General features: G+C 36.3%; 1 non-coding gene across 1 annotated transcript; it reads right to left on the bottom strand.

Moving 5' to 3' along the window:
- Positions 1 to 18,831: 18,831 nt before the first annotated feature.
- LOC122687128 lies at positions 18,832 to 18,938 on the bottom strand. The gene has a single exon (XR_006339030.1). It is a non-coding gene; the product is annotated as a U6 spliceosomal RNA (small nuclear RNA).
- Between the last annotated feature and the right edge of the window lie 2,856 nt (positions 18,939 to 21,794).

The following is a 21,794-nucleotide window of genomic DNA, read 5'->3' as shown; positions in this document are numbered from 1 at the left end:
GAAAGGTAAAGAAAAGAAAATCCTCTTCTCATCTCTCTTTCTACTTCTATTCCCCTTTTTTTCTCTAAGCTTTAACTCATCCCAGACACTGGGAAGAAAAACAGATTCTGTGATTTGAAAACATGTCTTAGTCCTTTTTGTAAAAAAAATACTTGATGCTAGGTCATAAAAATAATTACTTTAGAACTTGATAAGGTTTCCTCACCATTCAAGTTTAGTGTGTCATATGAAAGGAAAAGTCAACATGGCCTTCATATTACAAGTTCGTTGCCGTTCTCAGATTCATAATCTACATGTCTTCCTGCCTGAATGAGGTAGATATGGTGGACATACTCTGCCGTGAGTATAGACTGTAAAGGTGTTCCTGCCATTGCCATCTCTCATCATCAGGGACTTGGATCCCAGCATAGAAAGTGCATAAGGAGGAGGGGCTGAGGTCCAGGACAGTAGGAGTAAAACTATGAAAGAATTCAGATAGCTGGAAGATCCTATTAGATGATAAGTAGAGATATTTTACTTTTGAGAATTTAGGAAATTCTTGGGATTTCACTTGCTCTGGGAAACACAGGACTCTTCTTAAATTTTGTCCCTGATTTTGAATTGTATAACAGAATGTTTCAACCAATAGGTTAAGCAGTATATATGCATTATATATACCAAGTTTCCTGAGGGCTCATATGGTAAAGAATATGCCTGCAATGCAGGAGACCTGTGTTTGATCCCTGGGTTGGGAAGAATCCCAGGAGAAAGGAATGCAACCCACTCCAGTACTCTTGCCTGAAGAATTCCACGGACAGAGGAGCCTGGCGGGCTACAGTCCATGGGGTCACAGAGTCGGACCTACTCATACCCTTTCATTTTCATGTATTATATACTTTATCCTACTCTCTACAATTTTACCACTATTATTTTCTGTATTTTACACTTGATGAACACGAGAATGAATTGTTCCGCATCCTAAATCAATAAAGAGTAAAACATTTGAAGGTAGGGCAGAGTAATGTGACACCTTTGCATTTAAGTTCAGGAATGTGAGAGAGGGAAGCTTTGGGTGTTCTTTTACATTGTCCTATTCTGTTCATCCTTATAAAGAAAATGGAATCAGGAAGAAGATCTTTCCAAGAATAAAGACTAGAGTTTGGTAAGAAAATCTCTTGCTACCTATATTTCAATAAACTAAATATAATGAAGCAGACACTGGAAGTCTAGCGTCCCCAATACTTGTTACAGTTTAAGACATGAAGAGTAGTTAAGGATGGTTATCACTTTATCATTCTAATTTTATATAGGCTGATGTATTTTTAGCACAAATCAGGTAAAGATTTATAAAAAAGATTAGAAGTGGAATACATCAGGTATAGAACAGAATATTGCATTAAAGATATATTTTACCTTAGATTATATTATTAGTTGATCAGTGCTCTATTATTAACCTGATGTCACATGGTATTTCTTCCTCATCCTTTTGAAACAACGGATGTGTAGAAGAAATGAAAAAAATTTCCTAAAGTCATGGGTTTCATTATAAAGGACAACATAGAAGAGCCAGAAGTTGAGATTAAAGTATTATGGTAGGATATCATATGCATAATTCAAATTCTTCAGTCCAATTTTGGGTAGGCTTTTCTAGCATTATGTTTGAACAGTATCTAATGTATAGATGTGTTGTTCAGTAGCTCAGTTGCATGTGTCTCTTTGTGACCCAATGTGACCCCAAAGGAGCACATCAGGCTCCTGTGTCTGTGGAATTTTCCAGGCAATACTGGAGTGGGTTGCCATTTTCTACTCCAGGGGATCTTACTGACCCAAGGATCGAACCCAGGTCTCTTGCATCTCCTGCATTAGCAGGCAGGTTCTTTATTACCAAGCTACCTGGGCAGACTCATTGTAGATAGATCATTACAGAAAAGGGGCTGGCATTCACTTGCAGGTGAGTATTATGGGTAGCTCATTACATCGGTTAATTTCAACGAGCCATCATTAGCTTTGCTCTTAAAAGTGAAACTATCAGAAACTTCACTTTCCCAAAACTATCCAACCAAGATATTCTAATCATAATCCTTTATTTCAAGAAATGGCAAGAATATGACAAGCCAGGCATCCATCACCACCCGGGTGGGTCTTTATGTGGATAAAACTTGCCTTTAAGCTGCAGCTAGCTCTTTAATCTACAATGGTTCAGAATTGTACATCTTTACTCTGTTTTTAGACTTTTCACTAGAAGAGATATCCACCCTGAGTGCCTTATTTTATTAACCTATTTGGCCAGATAGATCAAAGCTTTAGAAATAATAAGACCAGGGTTTCTATTCCTTTATATAATGACATGATTCTCCTACAGCTCTTGTGATTTCCGACAGAGATTAGAACGCTTGTATTTCCCAGTTGGCATTGTGCAAGTTTAAAGCACAGTGTTACCCTATTAAGAAATTTGAGAAATAAATTCTTAAAAATAAATAACAATGTATCTATAAATCTAATTTTCTATAAATACTGCAAACAAATAACATCACTGATTGTACTTTTTAAATAAAATCTTAGTTTTCAGTAACTGCTTATCTTTATTACCGATTTTTTTTTCCCTGCAATCATCCTAGAGTCTCACAATTGAATCACATTTCAGGGCCTTTTACTTCATTATTTTTTCTCTCCTTTTTCTGTTTCTTTTATTAATACAGCTGAGGTCTGTTTGGAGACCCCCTGCCTGGCACTGCTGCAGGGATTTAAACTTTGGAAAGTTCAAAGAAAACAAGTATTATAAGGAGAAGCCTTGGATTTATATAGATTCTTTTGAAGAGCTCAATGTACAAGAAACCTCTCGCATAGTCAGGGTTAAGGTTACAAAGTATAAAACATGCAATCTCTATATTCTTGTCAGCCTCTCATTTTTCTGTACAATTCCAAAAACGCCTTATTGAAAATGGTAGGTGCAATTATCAGCCACAGTTCCACCAGAAAGGAAACAGATTTCCACATAGATTTTGTTTTTCAAGAGTCCATAACAAAAAAATATTTACAGAAATAAAGGTAGAGTTAAAGGAAATAATAACAAGGGGTATTGAGTTCCTCAGATATTGATATGCCTTTACTGGCCTTACACCAAAACAAAACAAAACAACACCAAAAAAAAAAAAAAACTTCGCAGGAGTAAATCATGCTACTGAAGCCCACTGAGAGAATCAGAGGCGTCAACCAAGCGATGCTATAAGGTGAGTGGACGCTGCCATAACCCAAGAACACTCCCCACAGCAAGGAGGGTGGATGAGAGCTGTCCCTCCTCCTTCCCTCTCATCTCTCCTAAGGCCTCTTGTTTACCCCAGCTAACTGGAAGATAGCCCATACCTGCATGAGTGATGCAGTCACAGGGGTCGACCTCTTGGGCACAAAGAAAGGTAGAAAACAAATGTGGAAGAGTGCTAAAGTAAAAGACTCAACTGTGACTTTTGCCACTTAGGTTTTTATTGTTTCCCTTTTCTCAATTTAAGAATATTTAACAGAAGGCAAACATAATTTTAATGTTATTACATCACCATGAGATGATGTAAATTAAGTCATAAGGCCACCTTTAAAATATAAAATGTAAGATTAGCCAGCTCCAGAATGCTTCATACCAAGCAAGAGAGAACTGGTGACAGAGTACTGAATGAAGCAGTGAAATAATAAATATAAGATATTTATTACACGGTATATGATATGCATAGCTGTTGCTATATGAGCAGTTATACAACAAATGAAACATAGAAATTCAGGTATAAATGAAGAAACTATAGTCCTTTCATTTCACTTAATTGAATTTATAATTTTTTATGTTCAGTTATTTACTTATTTGAAATTGGAATTCATCTACACCATCCAAAGGAATGTTTGGAGTTTCTGAGAATGCTGCAGGTATGGAGTTGGTGAGAATGTTCATCCAAGTTTTTCTATAAGATTTTATGGAAAAATTCTGAATGAATGTTTTGGCCAATCCAATAATAAAACCATTTCAATACACTGTTTTCCCAAACCTTCAGACTCCTTCTGTAGTGGTATTACCCCTCAACCTCATTGATCATAGGCCAGTGTTGAATCTAGACTTCAATTAACCAATGAAGCCAAGTGGTGAATCCAAAAACTCATGCTTCCATATTAAACTCCAAATACACAACTTAATAGATTTGACTTTCTCCAACCTTATCTTGTCTTTCTTTGTATAATTCTTTTAGAATCCATTTCTACTATTACTTCCTAAGATTACCTGATACAACAAGTTAGAAAGATCTATCAGATCTTTTAGTGTAGACATGTCTTCTTTGGAAGTCAAATTTAAAATTCTCACTCTGGATCACATTGGAGCTTAAATCTTGTTAAACTACCTGGACCCAGTCATGAGAAAGAAAAGTCGTTCTTAAAGAGAATAATATTCTTGCAAGTAAATTGATCATGATAAAATCATTTAAAGACTTTACTGAAAGGAAGAATGGACTTGGGATTCAGGTATTAAGCTTCTACAATATCCTCTATGTCAAGGTCCTTTCTCCCTTCTCTACTTTGTGAGACTTGTTCTCCAGGTGGCGCAGTGGTAAAGAATCCACTTGCCACTGAAGTAAATGCAAGAGACATGGGTCTGATTCCCTGGGTTGGGAAGATACCCTGGAGTAGGAATTGGCAACCCCCTCCAGTATTCTTGCTTGGAAATTTCCATGGATAGAGGAGCCTGACAGGCTACAGTCCATAGGGTTGCAAAGAGTCAGACATATATTTGTTGGCAACTTGTAAGTCTGTCTCTAATTTGTTAAAATCCATCCTCCATACTTTCAGGCCTGCTGAAGGGATATTCCAAAGTCTTTGTTCTTTTAAAATCAGAGACTCTGATATTGAAACTTTTGCTGAAATCATGTTTGCCATTTGAGTACACAAACAAAAATAAATGCCTGAATCAATTCTCTTATTTGTAGGCATAATTCTCCAAGAAACTTGTGGCATAAAAGGAATCTTTCTTCTTAAGAGTCAGAATTAATTATATCAGCTAACAGAATAAATTCAAAAAGTGACCAGACAGTAGGATAAACCTCCAGCTCAGTGGAACCTTTACTGTGTCCCTTGGAAAGTGATTTGAGTTTCTGGAAATGAAGGTCTCCAAATCAGAAAAGCGTAAGTTTGTGGGGACAGAAAGCACAGATAATACAGGCGACTCATGTAAGTGATAGAATAATTCTATCTTCCTTTTAGATAGCATATTCTAGCTACTAAGTAAATAGTGTCTCATGACTACCCTGGCATAGTTTGATTCCTATGCCATATCCTAGAAGACAGCACTCAAGTCTCAAAATATAGACCTCTCTAGTTGCCATCTTACCTGAGCCTTCAGTGAGCTATTACACCATTCTATCAGGCCATTTGCCGCTTTGTTTGGGGGAACAAAGGGAGACCAACGATTTCTGTGATCAAGAGCTCATTGTCTTACTAACTTTGAAATGCCACCAGTGACTTAGACTGAGCATATCTGTTGAATAAAATATCTACGTATCAGGCATTTTGTGAATAATAATGATGCTTACTAATAGAAACATTTCAAACAAGGAAGAAAAAATTCTATAGAAGGAACATGCATTAATTTCTATAAGAATATACTGTTTTCACTTCCAGTATGGAAAAGTGGTTAATGTAATAAACCAGACACTAGGAAGCTAGATGGTATCACCAAAGGATTATATGAAATTGAGTACTTTGTGTTTATCTTAATATTGATGGGGTTGACAGATTTAACACATCAGAATGTAGAATACCAAGTCAAATTTGAATTGCAGACATGCACCACATATTTTCTTAGTATAAATATGTCCAATGTAATATCTGGAATATATTTATACCAAGAAATGTTGTTTATTTAAAACTCAAATTTAAATCACCATCTTATACTTATCTGACAACTCTAACTGCTATACGATTGTATATTCTAAAGTTCCTATAAGAAAGATCAGCACTGGTGATCTGGTACTGGCTTCAGAGACCATTAACTGCACGTACCAGTGTCAAAATGGACATTATGTTAGTGAGGCCCTTGGGATAAATACCAGAATTACATATGATAGAGAGTAGTTGTCATCTATGGGCAGGTCATCCTTTTTGAGATTGGTGACATAATTCACAGGACCTACTTAAAAAAAATGAGTACTTAGGGCTTCTATTCAAAAATTCCTATGAATTTCAAGATAGTCTCCAAAGAGCTTTAAACCAAGTGTAGATCCTTCTGAAACCAGAGCTGATGTGGCTATATGGGTATCACATATAATGAAGCTGGTGCTGTTCCTGCCTACATGGCTTTAAAGATTTTCTGTTAAGAGTGAATGTTCTTGGTCCATCATTAATGTTAGACAAAATAATATGTACATTTTATTCCCATTTCCATATGTCCATCCACCTAGTCCTTACTCAGAGCTTCTTTGGTCAGATCTCCCAGTATTTTTCTCTACTGTCTTCTAAGCAAGCTGGTCAGGCTGCTTGTCACTGCCTGACAGTCAATATACCCCCTAGTCATGGAGATGCCAAGGATCGAACCCGTGGCCTCATATATGCAAAGCATGTGCTCTCCCACTGAACTACATCCCAAATCTGTCCTATCTCTTCCTTCATATTAATTTCATGAGTAAGTATACTACTCCTAGTTCTCTCCATGGAAGGACTTCTCTTTACCACTGCCCTTTAGTGCCAACCATGAAAGAAGCTATAAAATGGCAGCTGTTCTTTTCAGCTAATGCCCACTTATTACACTAACCTGCCACTTAACCAACACCAAGGACTTTTTAGACTATGCCTGTTGGTCATAGGAAATCCTCAACGAGACCCAGAATTTGAGCTAAAGAAGAGGAACAGAGGCAAGTGACAGGGGAGTCCAACATGTACATTCATATATAATTTACTAGGACTTCAAAATATTTTTGAGCCTGGGCCCTTATGGACACTTACCTCATACAATAGGTTGCAGCTGGCTCTGCCAAACGTGAAGAACTGGTAGATGCAAAGCTTGAGTTTCAGTCACTTACTGTCTTTATGAGCATCTAGCAGCATAATAGGAGGCTTATCGAAGAGAAGAGTTCTTGGCTGTAAAAGTCATTACCTTGCTCTAGAACTCTAAGATTTCATACTGTGATTCTCCTTTCAGGCATTTCCAATGGCTCTGCATTGCATCTTGTCTGTTACACATGCTTCAAGCACCATCAAATACACTGGGCCATATGAGCCAAGTGACAAATCTGCTTTCCCTACAGCCTTGATACACTACAGAGATTCTGATTCTCACTCAAATCAACTACTTTCAGAGTTATCCATTAAATGAGTCTTGGTTTCAGGCACAAATGGGGTATGCTCTGTCTCCAAACTCCAAAGAGCTTCACCAAGTATTGTGCCTTGTTCTGGGACACTGGAACTGAGAGGTGCAAAAAATTGCCATTTATCATAAAAAGCACATTCTAGCAGAGCACAGCCCCTGGACTCCTAAAGATTTCATCATTTAAACGGCCATTAAATCTCTGCTAAGTTTATCTGCCAACTTCTGACGCACATTCATCCTGATAACTTAGAAGATTTGACACTTCCCACTCCCTGCATTCAATTAACATGATGTGATCAATATGTTAGACTAATGAAAAATCCTGTGAAATGCCAAGATGATCAAACTCCCTGCACACCAAGCTGTAATAGAGAATAAAGGCATTAACAATCTTGGGGCAAGACAATGAATGTGTACTACAGCCCATTCGAGGTAACCATTAATTGTCTTTGATTCTTCCTCCTGATGCATACCAAGAAGTAGTTATTCACTAATTCACTATTAACATACCAGAGTTTGTTAGTAACAGGAGTTTTACTGCTACACTCCAGTAAAAGTTGCCATACCTCAAACAGCAGCTGCCATTGCAGCTAATGTTTGATTGGGTTTAGAAAAATCCTTCTGGCTTGTGCAGAGAACATACTGGCAATTGAACAGGAGGAATGGCGGGCAGTTATACTAGTAACTGACAAGTGTTTGTCAGTGTTACTAATCACTGTAAATCTCATGGGTTGTTATTGCTGCTAATTTGCTATGTTGATAAAGCAAAGAGCAATGTATTAGGCTCTTATGTAGCCCTTTATTACCCTAATACATCTTACTCTACAGAATAGGGGGCCAAGAGGGCACCAGATGGTGCTAGTAGTAAACAATCTGCCTGCCAATACAGGAGTCACTAGAGACATGGGTTCAATCCTTGGGTGGGGAAGGTCCCTTAGAGAAGAAGATGGCAGCCCACTCCAGTATTCTTTCTGGGTGAATCCCATGGACAGAGGAGCCTGGGGTTATAGTCGATAGGGCTGCAAAGAGTTGGACAAGACTGAGCACACACACGCACAGGGTTTTAGAAGTTGCAAAAAGATAAATTTCAAGGAATTAAATTTCAGCCCCGGGTAAATAACAAAAGTTGTATTGGTGGCCCCTTTGGTCCAATTATAAAAATAAATAAGGCAAAATCTTTATCAAGTGTTCTTCTTGAGCTTCCACTCTAAATGGAGAATTGTGATTGTGTTTCTTGTTCCTTGGTACTAGTGTGAGCAAAAGCTATCAAACACATCATTGAAAGCCTTGGCATTTTTCTTTCTCTATAGTGATATGCTGTAAATACCTGCATGTTCCCTAGTATAAGAAGACTCTTCCTCAAGGGGACCTGGCATCAACTTCAAACAATAGGCTATGGATTTTTTAACAGATCTAGTTTTAAGGACTATTGTTCTTTGGAAGGAAAGCTTTGACAAACCTAGACAGCATATTAAAAAGCAGAGACATCAAATTGCCAACAAAGGTCAGCATAGACAAAAGTATGATTTTTCCAGTATTCATGTATGAATATGTGAGTTGGGCCATATAGAAGGTTGAGTGCCGAAGAACTGGTGCTTTCAAATCGTGGTGCTGGAGAAGTCCCTTGAATTGCAAGATCAAACCAATCAATTCTAAAGGAAATAAACCTTGAATATTCATTGGAAGGACTGATGTTGAAGCTGAAGCTCCAATACTTTGGCCACCTGATGTGAAAAGTCAACTCATTGGAAAAGACCCTGATGCTGGGAAAGATTGAAGGCAAAGGAGAAGGAGGTGGGAGAGGATGAGATGTTGAGATAGCATCATTGACTCAATGGTCATGAATTTCAGCAAACTCTAGGAGGCAGTATAGGACAGAGGACTCTGGTATTCTGCAGCCTGTGGAGTCACAAAAAGTCAGACACAGCACAGCGAATGAAAGACAACAATAAGATCTGGAGACTGGGGTAACGACCACTATTTTCCAATACCATAACTGCTCACCAGCTCTTGAGCTGTTTATACAAATCAAGATGCACCATAGTTGGCTCTCTCTCTCTTCTAGGAAAACCATGCTCTATTTAGTCATCAGAGTCCAGAAGATCAAGTTATTCTGACAGACACTCGGGTCACGCTACCCAATATACATATTCATTTTGCGGCCACCCAGTCCCTGTCAGTTCACAATCTCATCTTACCATGGATTAAGTGGTACATTATACCCCTACTGACAACCACAACATGCAGGGAACAGCCACCATCAAGGTGCTCAGAGATGTGGGTATGTCCTTTTTCAACTGATTTCTTACTGCCTTAAATAGTGTTTTGTAGACACTTAAAGAGAACGTAATTGGAGGGTAGGTTATCTGGTCTTGCATAATATATATATTCTAGCATTCCCATCTCCTCCTGTTTGAGACATTTTTCTCTAAATTGTGTCCATTTTCTTCACTTACTGGAAACATTCATTGGACCCAGTACAGATATCACATATGGCTACTAGCTCTGTCCAAGACTAAAGGAACAAACTTTTTATAGATTTGGGCTCAAGGAAATATCAGTAGTCTAGCATCTTTTTTCCAAAAATTTTATGGCAAACTAAACTTTCAATTTTCAGTCAGAAAACTATCCAGAGAGATCTAGTTTAAAAGGTTGGACATGAAAATCTGTTTGAGTTTTGGGAATACATAGCTAGTGAGGTTATGTTGATGTGGTTCAGGAAATAATTCCAGCAGAGGCTCAGTCAGCTGTCTGTATGAGAAGGGGAAAGGAAAAAAAATGGCAAAATAAGTTTCCAAGGAAGAAACTGACTAAATAAATCCTCATGTCAAATATCTAACCACGTGAACATGAGTTTAAGGCAATATTCCAAGCTATACAAAGACACAAATTGTTAATCAGAAAAGCTAATCAAAGCCATGTTATAACAGTGATGCAAAGCAGCAAAGGAACACAGGTTTTTATCATGAGTATCCAAACAACAATGGCTTATAAATTTAATCTAGAACAAAAATCAGAGATGTTGATATGTCCAGCTTCAATGGATTTCATACTGCCTTAAATAGTGTTTTATAAACATTTAAAGAGAACATAAAAGGAGGATAGGTTATCTGATCTTACATAATATGTTAATTATTACAAACAAAAATAACATTTTCCAGACACTACATGTTGCTGATAATGAAAAATCTAAAGCCAAGCTATTTCAGCAACTAAGTTGACAATTATAAGGCAAGTCTAACATATTTTTGCATCTCTAAGAAAGTTAGAAACTACCAAAATACTTCCTGATCTTTAATTGTACCTTTACATGCGTTTCTCTAAAAGAAACTTAAGCAAAAATACTATCAAATTGTCATTTCTTTCCAAAATTATGATATATACATTTTTCTAAGAGTTATATTGATATTTAGTTGGTATATGGATACATGCTAAGCTATTAAAGAAAAAAAAAGTCTCACTAAATTTCAGCTCTACTCTTTTCCACTGTCTATGAGGAAAAGTCTTTCACTGTTTCCACTGTATCCCCGCCGATTTGCCATGAGGGGATGGGACCAGACGCCATGATCTTTGTTTTCTGACTGTTGAATTTTAAACCAGCTTTTTCACTCTCCTCTTTCACTTCTATCAAGAGGTTCTTCTTCGCTTTCTGCCATAAGGGTGGTGTCATCTGCATATCTGAGGTTTTTGATATTTCTCCTGGAAATCTTGATTCCAGCTTGTGCTTCATCCAGCCCGGCATTTCACGTGATGTACTCTGTGTATAAGTTAGATAAACAGGGTGACAATACACAGCCTTGACGTATGAAACTCAACATTCAAAAAACTAAGATCATGGCATCCAGCCCCATGACTTCATGGCAAATAGATGGGAAACAATGGAAACAGTGAGAGACTATTTTTTGGGCTCCCAAATCACTACAGATGGTGACTGCAACCATGAAATTAAAAGACGCTTGCTCCTTGGAAAAAAAAACCTATGACCAACCTAGACAGCATACTAAAAAGCAGAGACATTACTTTGCCAACAAAGGTCCATCTAGTCAAAGCTATGGTTTTTCTAGTAGTCATGTAGGGATTTGAGAGTTGGAGTATAAAGAAAGCTGAGCGCCAAAGAATTGATGCTTTTGAACTGTGGTGTTGGAGAAGAATCTTGAGAGTCCCTTGGACAGCAAGGAGATCTGACCAGTCCATCCTAAATAAAATCAGTCCTGAATATTCACTGGAAGGACTGATGCTGAAGTTGAAAATACAATACTTTGCCCATCTGATGCGAAAAACTGACTCATTTGAAAAGACCTTGATGCTGTGAAAGATCAAAGGCAGAAGAAGGGGACGACAGAGGATGAGATGGTTGGATGTCATCACAGACTCGGTGGACATGTGTTTGAGTAAGCTCCGGGAGTTGGTGATGGACAGGGAAGCCTGGCATGCTGCAGTCCATGGTGTTGCACAGACTGAGTGACTGAACTGAACTGAACTGATGAAGAAAAAAAAAAAAAAAATATATATATATATATATATATATAATTAACTTAATTGGAGAAGGCAATGGCACCCCACTCCAGTACTCTTGCCTGGAATATTCCATGGAAGGAGGAGCCTGGTGGGCTGCCATCTATGGGGTCGCACAGAGTCAGACACAACTGAAGCAACTTAGCAGCAATTAACTTAATTTTCAATTTTAATAAATGGCTAAATGTATACTACACTAACAAATACCAATAGTAGTACTTAGTTTCTAGAAGATTTAAGGAAAATAGCAAGATAATATGGGAATTTTTTAATCATCACAAATTTTTTAAAGATATTAATAAATAATATTTGTAATTTGAGTTTTCAATATCTCTTTTATTTTGAGATATGTTTTCATGCATAATTAGTTTTAAAAATGGTTTTCATTTTCATCAACATTAAAAACCTAAAGCCTAGAAATTTAAATTTCTAATTAAAAACTATAAATATTTAAGTTAAATATTTGAGATGATCAATTCTTATGTCTTAATGTAGACAGCATATGTAACTGCTTTTTGGTCTTAGTGAGAGTGTTTTTGTAGGCTGGTATGTTTCTGAATATTTTATTATGGTTTTTTTTCTGTTACTTACATATCAAGTGTGGCATTCTGAGCAAAGTTGAGAAGTAGGCTATATCAGGTAACTATCACATGCATATTGATTGGTAGACTTTAACAAATAATGTGGGCACTTGAGAAAAATATTTACATATTTCATCACTTAACTTCATTGCACTTCATGCATTCTGGATAATTTTCATTGATCTATCTTTTTAATTAGTTATTCAGCTTTATCTAATTTTCTGTTGAAATGTTCCTCAGCATTATTTAAATTCCAAAGATGATATTTTCATTTCTATGAGCTCTCCTGGGATCTTTTACTGGTCTGTTCTTAAGTGTCTGATTCTTTGCTAATTTTTAAAAGTCTGTAAATATATTTTATCACAATATGTGAAGCATACACACACACACACACGTACTTAAAAATCTTACCCAATACTCTATTACATAAAGCCCTTCAGATCTGTTCCTTCTTGTCAGTTATGTCTTTTGCCTTATTTCATTTTAAGATAGATTGTTCAATGAAAAATAGATTATACACTGCTTGCTCATGTACCTGAGTTTTCAGGTAGAATTGACAGGGGTCTGGAAGAGGAAGGTGTCAGGAATAATTCTTATGATTCTAGCTTGACTCATTTTTTACAAGAGACAGTGCCATTCACTATGACAAGGAAGAAGCAGGTATTAGGGTCACTGCAAAATAAGGATATCAAAATTTCAATTTTTGGATAAATTATGAAAAATTAAAAATTATTATTATTATTATTCAGAGTATTTAATTTATTTTAATTGGCAGATGATTACAATATTGTGGTGGGTTTTGCCATATAGCAACATGAATCAGACACAGTTATATATGTGCCCCCCCGCAATCTTGAACCTCCCACCCACCTCCCTCCCCTGCCTATCCCTCTGGATTGTCCCAGAGCACTGGCTTTGGGTGCCCTGCTTCACACACTGAATTTGCACTGGTCATCTATTTTACATATGGTAATATATATGTTTTAATACCATTCTCTCAAATGATTCCACCCTTGCCTTCTCCCATATAGTCCAAAAGTCTGATCTTTACATCTGTGTCTTCTTTGCTGCCCTGCATGTAGGATCATCGGTACCAGCTTTCTAAATTCTATATATATGCATTAATATACAGTATTTGTCTTTCTCTCTCTGACTTACTTCACATTGTATAATAGGTTCCAGGTTCATCCACCTCATTAGAAGTGACTCAAATGTGTTCCTTTTTGTAGTTGAGTAATATTCCATTGTGTATATGTACCACAACTTCCTATCCATTCATCTGCCGATGGACATCTTAAGCAATTCTGTGTACAGATTTGAGCTCACGTGAATGTTTGTCTTGAGACTAGTTTTTTGGATACTGAATGAATTACCTTTATTTCAAATTCTTACAAGGAACTTGCACTAATTGAAGTGTTTTACATATGCTGTGGTCCTTGTGACTTAAAATAAACTAATATCTGTACCTGAAGTAGGGAATGAATATAAAGTAGATTATTCTTTGTGAGTGTGTGTTTCTAGCACGAGTATAATAGTCAGATATAAATTTTGATGTACGCTTTGGAGTTAGATAAGACTAGTGTTCAATTTGACAAGTGTTTTAACAGTCTGAAAATGCATTTTAAAGGTCAGGATGAGGGCTACTTATATGAGTAAAAATCTATGAAAAGCATTTAAAAATAAAACAGTAAAATAACTGAGAGTTATTGAGGGATAAAGTCTTTTATCTTTTCAACAGCTGGGAAATCTCACTGTACTTAAACTAGCTAGAGTGGATTATGTTCTCTGCAACTGAACCCAAAAGGTCACAACCCTCAAAGTGGGAATTCATGTAATAAAATGCTTATGTTCAGGAACGTGGCTGTAACTGGAAATCTGTTGTCATTAAGTTATATACAAGAAGAATTTGAAGCCAGGGGACATAAGCAAGGGTACATGGTGCCTGAGAACAACCCTGCATTAGTCAGGGTTCTCCAGAAGATAAGAACCAATAGGCTATAAAGAATTGAATAAAAGGAAATATGGGCTTTCCTGGTGGCTCAGATGGCAAGGAATCTGCCTGCAATGCAGGACACCCAGGCTGATCCCTGGATCAGGAAGATCCCCTGGAGAAGGGAATGGAAGCCCATTCCAGTATCCTTGCCTGGCGAATCCCACGGACTGAAGAGCCTGGCTGGCTGCAGTCCATGGGGTCGCATGGACTGACCGACTAAAGGACATGCAAGAGGAGATCATGGAAACTTACACATGTGATTATGGAGGACAAATCCCACTATTTGTCCTCTACAAGATGGGGAATCAGACAAACTGGTGGTATGATTCAGGCCAAGTGCAAAGGGCTGAGAATTTGGGAAGGGGAAAGCTCTAGTGTAAATCCAAAGGACAAAGAAATCCAGAGATCCAAGAACCAGGAGCACAGAAGTCAGTGGGTAGGAGACCATGCCCTGCCCCAGCTCAAGAAGAAAGATAACTGGCCCTTCCTCTACCTTTACATTCTACTAGGGATCTCAAAGGATTGGTAAGGGTGGATCTATTTACTCAGTCTACTAATTCAAATGCTAGTCTCCCACACAGACACACCCAGAAATAATGTTTTACCAGTTATCTGGGGCACCCCTTAGCCTATATAAAAGCAATCATCATACCACTTGAATACAGAAATTATATAAGAAGTGGTATAGAAAATATAACAAGAATTCATTTTTATAAGCAGAGGAAAATAAAATGTTGCAAATGCTCATGGCAGCAACAGCGACTTAGAGAACAGGAAAATCAAACTGGATGAATGTCAACCGTGAACATTTTGTGTGCATGAGAGACTTGTTTCTGTGCAGAAGAACAGTGAGCAGCAGCACCACTTTTAAGCACAGGGAGATAAGTTATAAAGTGAACTTAAGTAAGCTGTTGATATTCCTCCCACCTTAAAGATTTCAATTTTATGCTAGGATACACTTTGAAAGAACCTGAGGTAAAAGGCAGATGTGAGAGCCGGAAAAACTCAGAAGTATGGTGCAATTCCAGGGAAGAACCATGGGAAAAAAAAGAAAAGATAGACAGGTCTTTTAATACAAGCTTAACTTTCTGTAAAGTTTACAAATTTGTATCTTTAAATTGTGAAGTAAATTCCACACAAATCATCTGCTTTGAGATTTCTTACTATATTGATTACTTATTTATGAAGTAAAAAAAAATAGAGAACTAGAACTTTCACATTACTTGGGTTAAAAGATAAACCATTTATTAAACAAATTTTGTACATGATGAATCCTCTTTTGAATACCTTCAGTTAGGAATTGTTCAGAATATACAACTCAGAGAATATGACATGATAGTTGAGCCCGAGTTTGCCAAGTCACTCAGACATAGAGGAGAGTGGCTAATGATTGCTTGCTTAAACATGCAGTAAAATTACTAAGGATGTGAAACTCAAAGACAACAAATAAAAACATTTCCTGACATCAAAATAAATGACTAATGCACTTGAAAATAAATACATACTTATTTAATTTGCTCTAGATTTAGCTGTGTTGCACTCAGTAGCAAGTTTTCACAGGCAATGAAGTTGCAGTGCACGCAGATGGCCCAAATTCTTGGAGGCATAGACATGTGTATTTCATGAGTGGAAACGGATCAGCACTTTCTTCTAATTACTTTCATGAGAATTTCTGAGTATGTTATTTTCCATCTAGAAAAGTAATATGTATTCATATTTTTCTTAAACTTCTATGATTGCATTATTTGGATTATTATGAATCATAATTACTTTCCCAGGAGACAGTAAAATCACTTTAATATTATATAACCTAAATCTTTACTGTTATACTGCAAGGTAGCTATGAAAATTTTATTTTATATATACAGATATATTAGCCAATCAAACCAGAAAAATCAAATAAATTACTTAATATTTAACTCCTAAGTTGTTAACCAAAAATTCAAAATCAAAGTTATGATTACAAAGTTATGCTGTGTTTTTCTACTAAACCTGTCATGAATATATTACTTACTATTTTTCTTGTTCTACATCCACCTTTTTCCCCTCAAGTCTTTTATAAACAAAGGGCAACCACAAACATATTCCAATGCCCCCATTCTATCATTATTTCACTGTTTTCATATAGCAATGCCACTTCCACAGTCTATGCTCTATCTGAACTACAATAAATATTTTTCAGTTTGCATATTTTCAGGTGTCTCTGCTCATGTTTTGGGAGATAATGAATATCTTTCAAAGGTTTTACACCTATTGGAAATTCTTCCCGATAAGAGACTAATACTTATACATTCTTCTGGGCTTTCAACATTATAATTAGCTCTTAAAAAATAATAATAACAATAAAATAACAACAATAACAATAATACAGCATTAATACTATGAAGAGTTACAATAATATGTATTGAATATTTAATGTATTTTGGAGCTGGGTTAGACCTTCTTACATAGCCCCTTTTATATAATTATATCATTAAGTCAATGTTATAACACACTTTATAGAGGTGGTAAAACTTAAGTTTGTCTGGATTAAGTGGTGTTGTTAGGAGTCACAAAGCATGTAAGTGATGCAAATTTTTTTCTTTTTTAATTTTAGAACTTAATTAGTTTTAATTTAATTTTAAATTTTAATTTTAATTAGAGATTCTAATTTTAGAACAAAGTTCTAAGCACCATACTACACAGATTTCCATATTTCTGAACACCTCATAATCACAAGTATTTTCTGAAATATTTTATTTGCTGCATATTCACTTGTATAGGGCAAATTAGGAAGCAACTGCTTATTTGTATTATTTTCAATTTTTTTTTAAAAAGATCATGTAATCTTCAATAACTATTTAAAAATCTGAAGTGAACTGAAGGAAGAAGTCCTTCAAGAGTAGAGATTTCTTTGTCTCATGGAGGGCATCAAAGTCACATCACCACACCACGAGCTATGTCATCAACACCAGACCCATCATAGCTATCATCACCACTGCTCCCATCATATTGTCAATCAAGTATACTCCCGATATAAAATAAAAAAATTTTTAAATGAAGTTCATGGTTACTTATTATCCACACTCTGACAATAAACCTTGAATTTCTAAACTGATGATTTACAGAGCTATGTTCTTAATAAAATTTGTTGCCTACTTGTTTCGTGAGGAAGCAGAAAGAAAATAATGTTTTAGGGAGGAAAAAAAGTATTATTTTCAAATTTCAAAAGGTAGTTTGACTTTTGTCTTCATTACCATTTGATTCTGAGAAATAGCTTAGAAAATTATATTCATTTCCCTTTTGGAGCCTAGGAGAAGCAAGACATGAAGGAAAAATAATAGAAAAGACAGAAAAATTCTTTATTTTTTTTATTATAATGGCAAAATATAATGGGAAAGCATCATTTTTGGAGAGACAATTTCATCAAGATAATCCCACTTAAATGAGTGAATTGATATAGTTAACAATAGTTAACAATAATTTATTGCCTCAGAGTTAACCTGCACAAGTGTTATTCTCATAATTAAACATTGCATCTTTATTCTATACTTTTAATTCATGATTTCCTTGTGTAGTAAATGGATGTAAATAGGTAAACAGTAAAATCCAAAGATCTGTAACTGTATTGCCTCTCCATTTCTATCCTCCCATGCTCTTTCCAATGTCTCATCTTCTTTGCTGATAGGTTTCATGTACTGGTCCTGGAATAAACATTGATGCTTAGGTCACAGGTGGCCATGTGTGACAGGGTTCTGCAGAAAACCTTTCTCTACTGACAGAGGAGTGGAGCTTTGGTGATAGCAGTGGACTGTAACAACATCTGATGGTGCTCTATTGACACAGAGTTCTGGCAACAGAGGACGTGGTGTAGCAAGGAGGTGAAGACAGAGATCAGAATTATTTTTTAATTGTAGTTAATTTACAATGCTGTGTTAATTTCTACTTTATAGCAAAGTGACTCACTTATACATCTATTTACATTATGTTTTAAATTATTTTCTATTATGGTTTATCACAGGATCGTGAATATAGCTCACTGTGGGACCTTGTTGTTTACCCATCCCATATATAATAGTGTGCATCTACTAATCCCAAACTCCCAGTCCACCCCCAGCCCCACCTCCCACTTGGCAACCACAAGTGGTGTTCTCTGTGTCAGAGGGATAGATTCACTTGTGTCACATTTTATAAGCTATACCATACTGCATTTGTCTTTCTGACTTACTTCATTTAGGATGATAATCCCCAGGTCCATGTATTACTGCACATGGCATTATTTCTTTTTTTTTTATGTCTAAATAGTAATCCATGTATATATGTAGCATATTTTCTTTATCCAGTCATCTGTCAAGGGACATTTAGTTTGTTTCTATGTCTTGGCTGTTTTGAATAGTGCTGCCATGAACATAGAGGTGCATGTTTCTTTAGTTTTATCTGGATATATGCCCTCAAATATGGAACATTTCATGAATTTTTGTCATCTTTGTGCAGGGACCATGCTAATCTTCTCTGTGTCACTCCAATTTTGGCATATATGTGCTGTTGAAGTGAGCATGAGAATTGGAATTAAAGAAGTGCTTTACCACAGACTCCAAAATAACTAAGCTCACTGAGGTTAAATAAAAGACGAGTGGTTCATAATTAATAATTAATATTAATATGACTATAAATAACAGTGATGGCTGAGTCACTCTTGTTAATACTCTGTATTATTACAAGAATTTGGAAAATATTGTAAGCAAGGTGGAAATTACAGTAGATAATCGACACTCATTAAACACTAGATCTCCCAGTTTCCCATTTTTCAGTGAAAAATAATAGCCTTCAATAGCATCAACAACTACAAAATTACAAAGTATCATGTTTGTCACTAGAAGCTTATTCACAGAAGCTTGTGAAGCAGTCAGAGATACAAGGTAGACTCACAGATCTGAAAGTCTTTACATTTGGGAATGCAAAATGATTATCTGCCACAAATGTCTATTGAAAAGAATTTGTATTGATACATGGTGCTTCCCAGGTGGTGCTAGTGGTAAACAACCCACCTGCCAATGCAGGAGACTTAAGAGACGCTGGTTTGATCCCTGGGTTGAGAAGACCCCCTGGAGAAGGGAATGGCACCCCACTCCAATATACTTGCCTGGAGAATCCCATGGACAGGGGAGCCTGGTGGGCTGCAGTCCATGGGGTCACAAAGAGTCGGACATGACTGAAGCGACTTAGTATGCACGCATGGATACGTGATCTTTACCTAGAGATCTTTAGATCCTTAAATTGTCAGCAAAGTCAATGATTAGATTAAAACTTTATTTTAAAAAATATCTCATCACTTATTTTAAAAGTTTCTATGTCACACTATTTATAGGAAGTCATGTTGCTAAGATAATGCTTCATTTCAAAAAATACTGGAGCCCCATGGGCCTTTATATGACATGTTTAAGGAATGTATAATTTTCATCATCCCCACACTATAATGTGCAACATTATTTGCCTTTGAGAAGAATTAATGAAAACATAACTTGACATTATGATTATGGACATCTGTCTTTGTTTATATTCATCTCAGCTTAATGCAGAAAATGTCAAAGAAAGTATGTAGGGTGAATACTGTGTATCTTTCATTGCTCAGCACAAAGACATGAAAAAGGCATTGTGCTTCTTGTGTGGTAGGAATTTAGCTAATGGATATATAAAGCAAACAAAGCTGGAAGGAAAAGTTTTATTGCTCCATTTTGGACCATATGGATTTTTGTGGCTTTTGTTTTTACTATAATGGATGTTGTTGTTGTTGTTGTTTAAAGGATGCTTAATTTGAAAGGTCTGGAACCTCACCAAAATTTGGATTCCTACCAACACAAAACTTTTTCTTAAAACTTACTAAAACTTTCCTTGTTCTCTTGCCAAGGAAAAGAAGTCACACATGTTTGGATATCTCTGTAGAAATCCAAAGGACTGACAATAAGGAGAAAAATATTGTCTGCTTAAGTTGTTGCATTTTTTACCCCCTTCGCTGCTGCTGCTGCTGCTAAGTCGCTTTAGTCATGTCCAACTCTGTGCGACTCCACATACGGCAGCCCAACAGGCTCCTCTGTCCCTGGGATTCTCCAGACAAGAACACCGGAGTGGGTTGCCATTTCCTTGTCCAATGCATGCAAATGAAGTCGCTCAGTCGTGTCTCTTAGCGACCTCATGGACTGCAGCCTACAAGGCTCCTCCATCCATGGGATTTTCCAGGCAAGAGTACTGGAGTGGGGTGCCAATTGCCTTCTCCATTTTTCCTCTTTACAATAGGAAAAAAAAGAAAATATTTGATGATAAACATGACTACATAATATTAACTATTTTTACTAATATTTAATAGCTAATACTGTTTTAACCAAGGCTACTAATGATATTAATATCCCAGGATTCATATTTTGTTTTAATCAGATTTAACTGCCTAATAGTTGTTTTCATGATATATGGACTTATAGAATCAAATTGCCTTTTTACTGGCTCCTTTTATTCCAGGTAAATCTAAAATGCAGAATGTTATTTATACTAGTTTATATTAGTGACAGGACTTCCCAGGTGTCACTAGTGGTAAAGAACCACCTGACCATGCAGGATGCAAAAAAGACTCAGGTTCGATCTATGGGATGGGAAGATCCCCTGGAGGAGGGCATGGCAACCCACTCCGGTATTCTTGCCTGGAGAATCCACTGGAAAGAGGAGCCCGGTGTCTACGGTCCATAGGGTTGCAAAGAGTCAGACACTACTGAAGTGCCTTGGCATGCATGCATGCACATTATTAGAGACATTTCAATCTAGAATATGCAATCAAAGTGTATTTATATGAACCAGCAATTCTTTCTCTTTTACAGATATTAATGATATAAATTTTCTGTTTAACCAATAATTGTGACAAGAATGTGATGGAGGCAAATTTTTGGACTCCTATATTAAAATTTAAATAAACTCTTTAAGGTGGCTGCGTTTCATGTAATATTTCTTCTTAATATATACAATATTTATAATTAGAAAAAGCTTATTAAGATAATAATCAATATTATTATCACCTGTGCAAAATAAGGTATTAGCTTCATTGCATCGTATCTAAGCATGCACCTTTCTTCTATTTACCCTACCAATATTTTATTTGCCACAGAATTTAGTTGCTTCATGTTTATGTTTCTATCTATGGACATATGGTTAATGGCTGAGAAATGTTAATCAACCCTAAAAGCAGAAAGGAAGCATTAGCCTCACCTAGCAGCCTCGCCGTTGAATTATTAGGTCCAGGGTTTATCCCTAGAATTTGAATCAGTCAACATTTTAACAAAATTTCCCTGGTGTACTTCTGAAGATTCTGACTCCATAAATCTTTAGTGAGACTAGAGACATTTTGCTTCTAAACATATTTCAAATGATA

Source organism: Cervus elaphus, chromosome 30 (genome assembly GCF_910594005.1).
Source record: "Cervus elaphus chromosome 30, mCerEla1.1, whole genome shotgun sequence".
Classification (NCBI taxonomy): Eukaryota; Metazoa; Chordata; class Mammalia; order Artiodactyla; family Cervidae; genus Cervus; species Cervus elaphus.
This window is presented reverse-complemented; position numbering and strand designations above follow the sequence as displayed.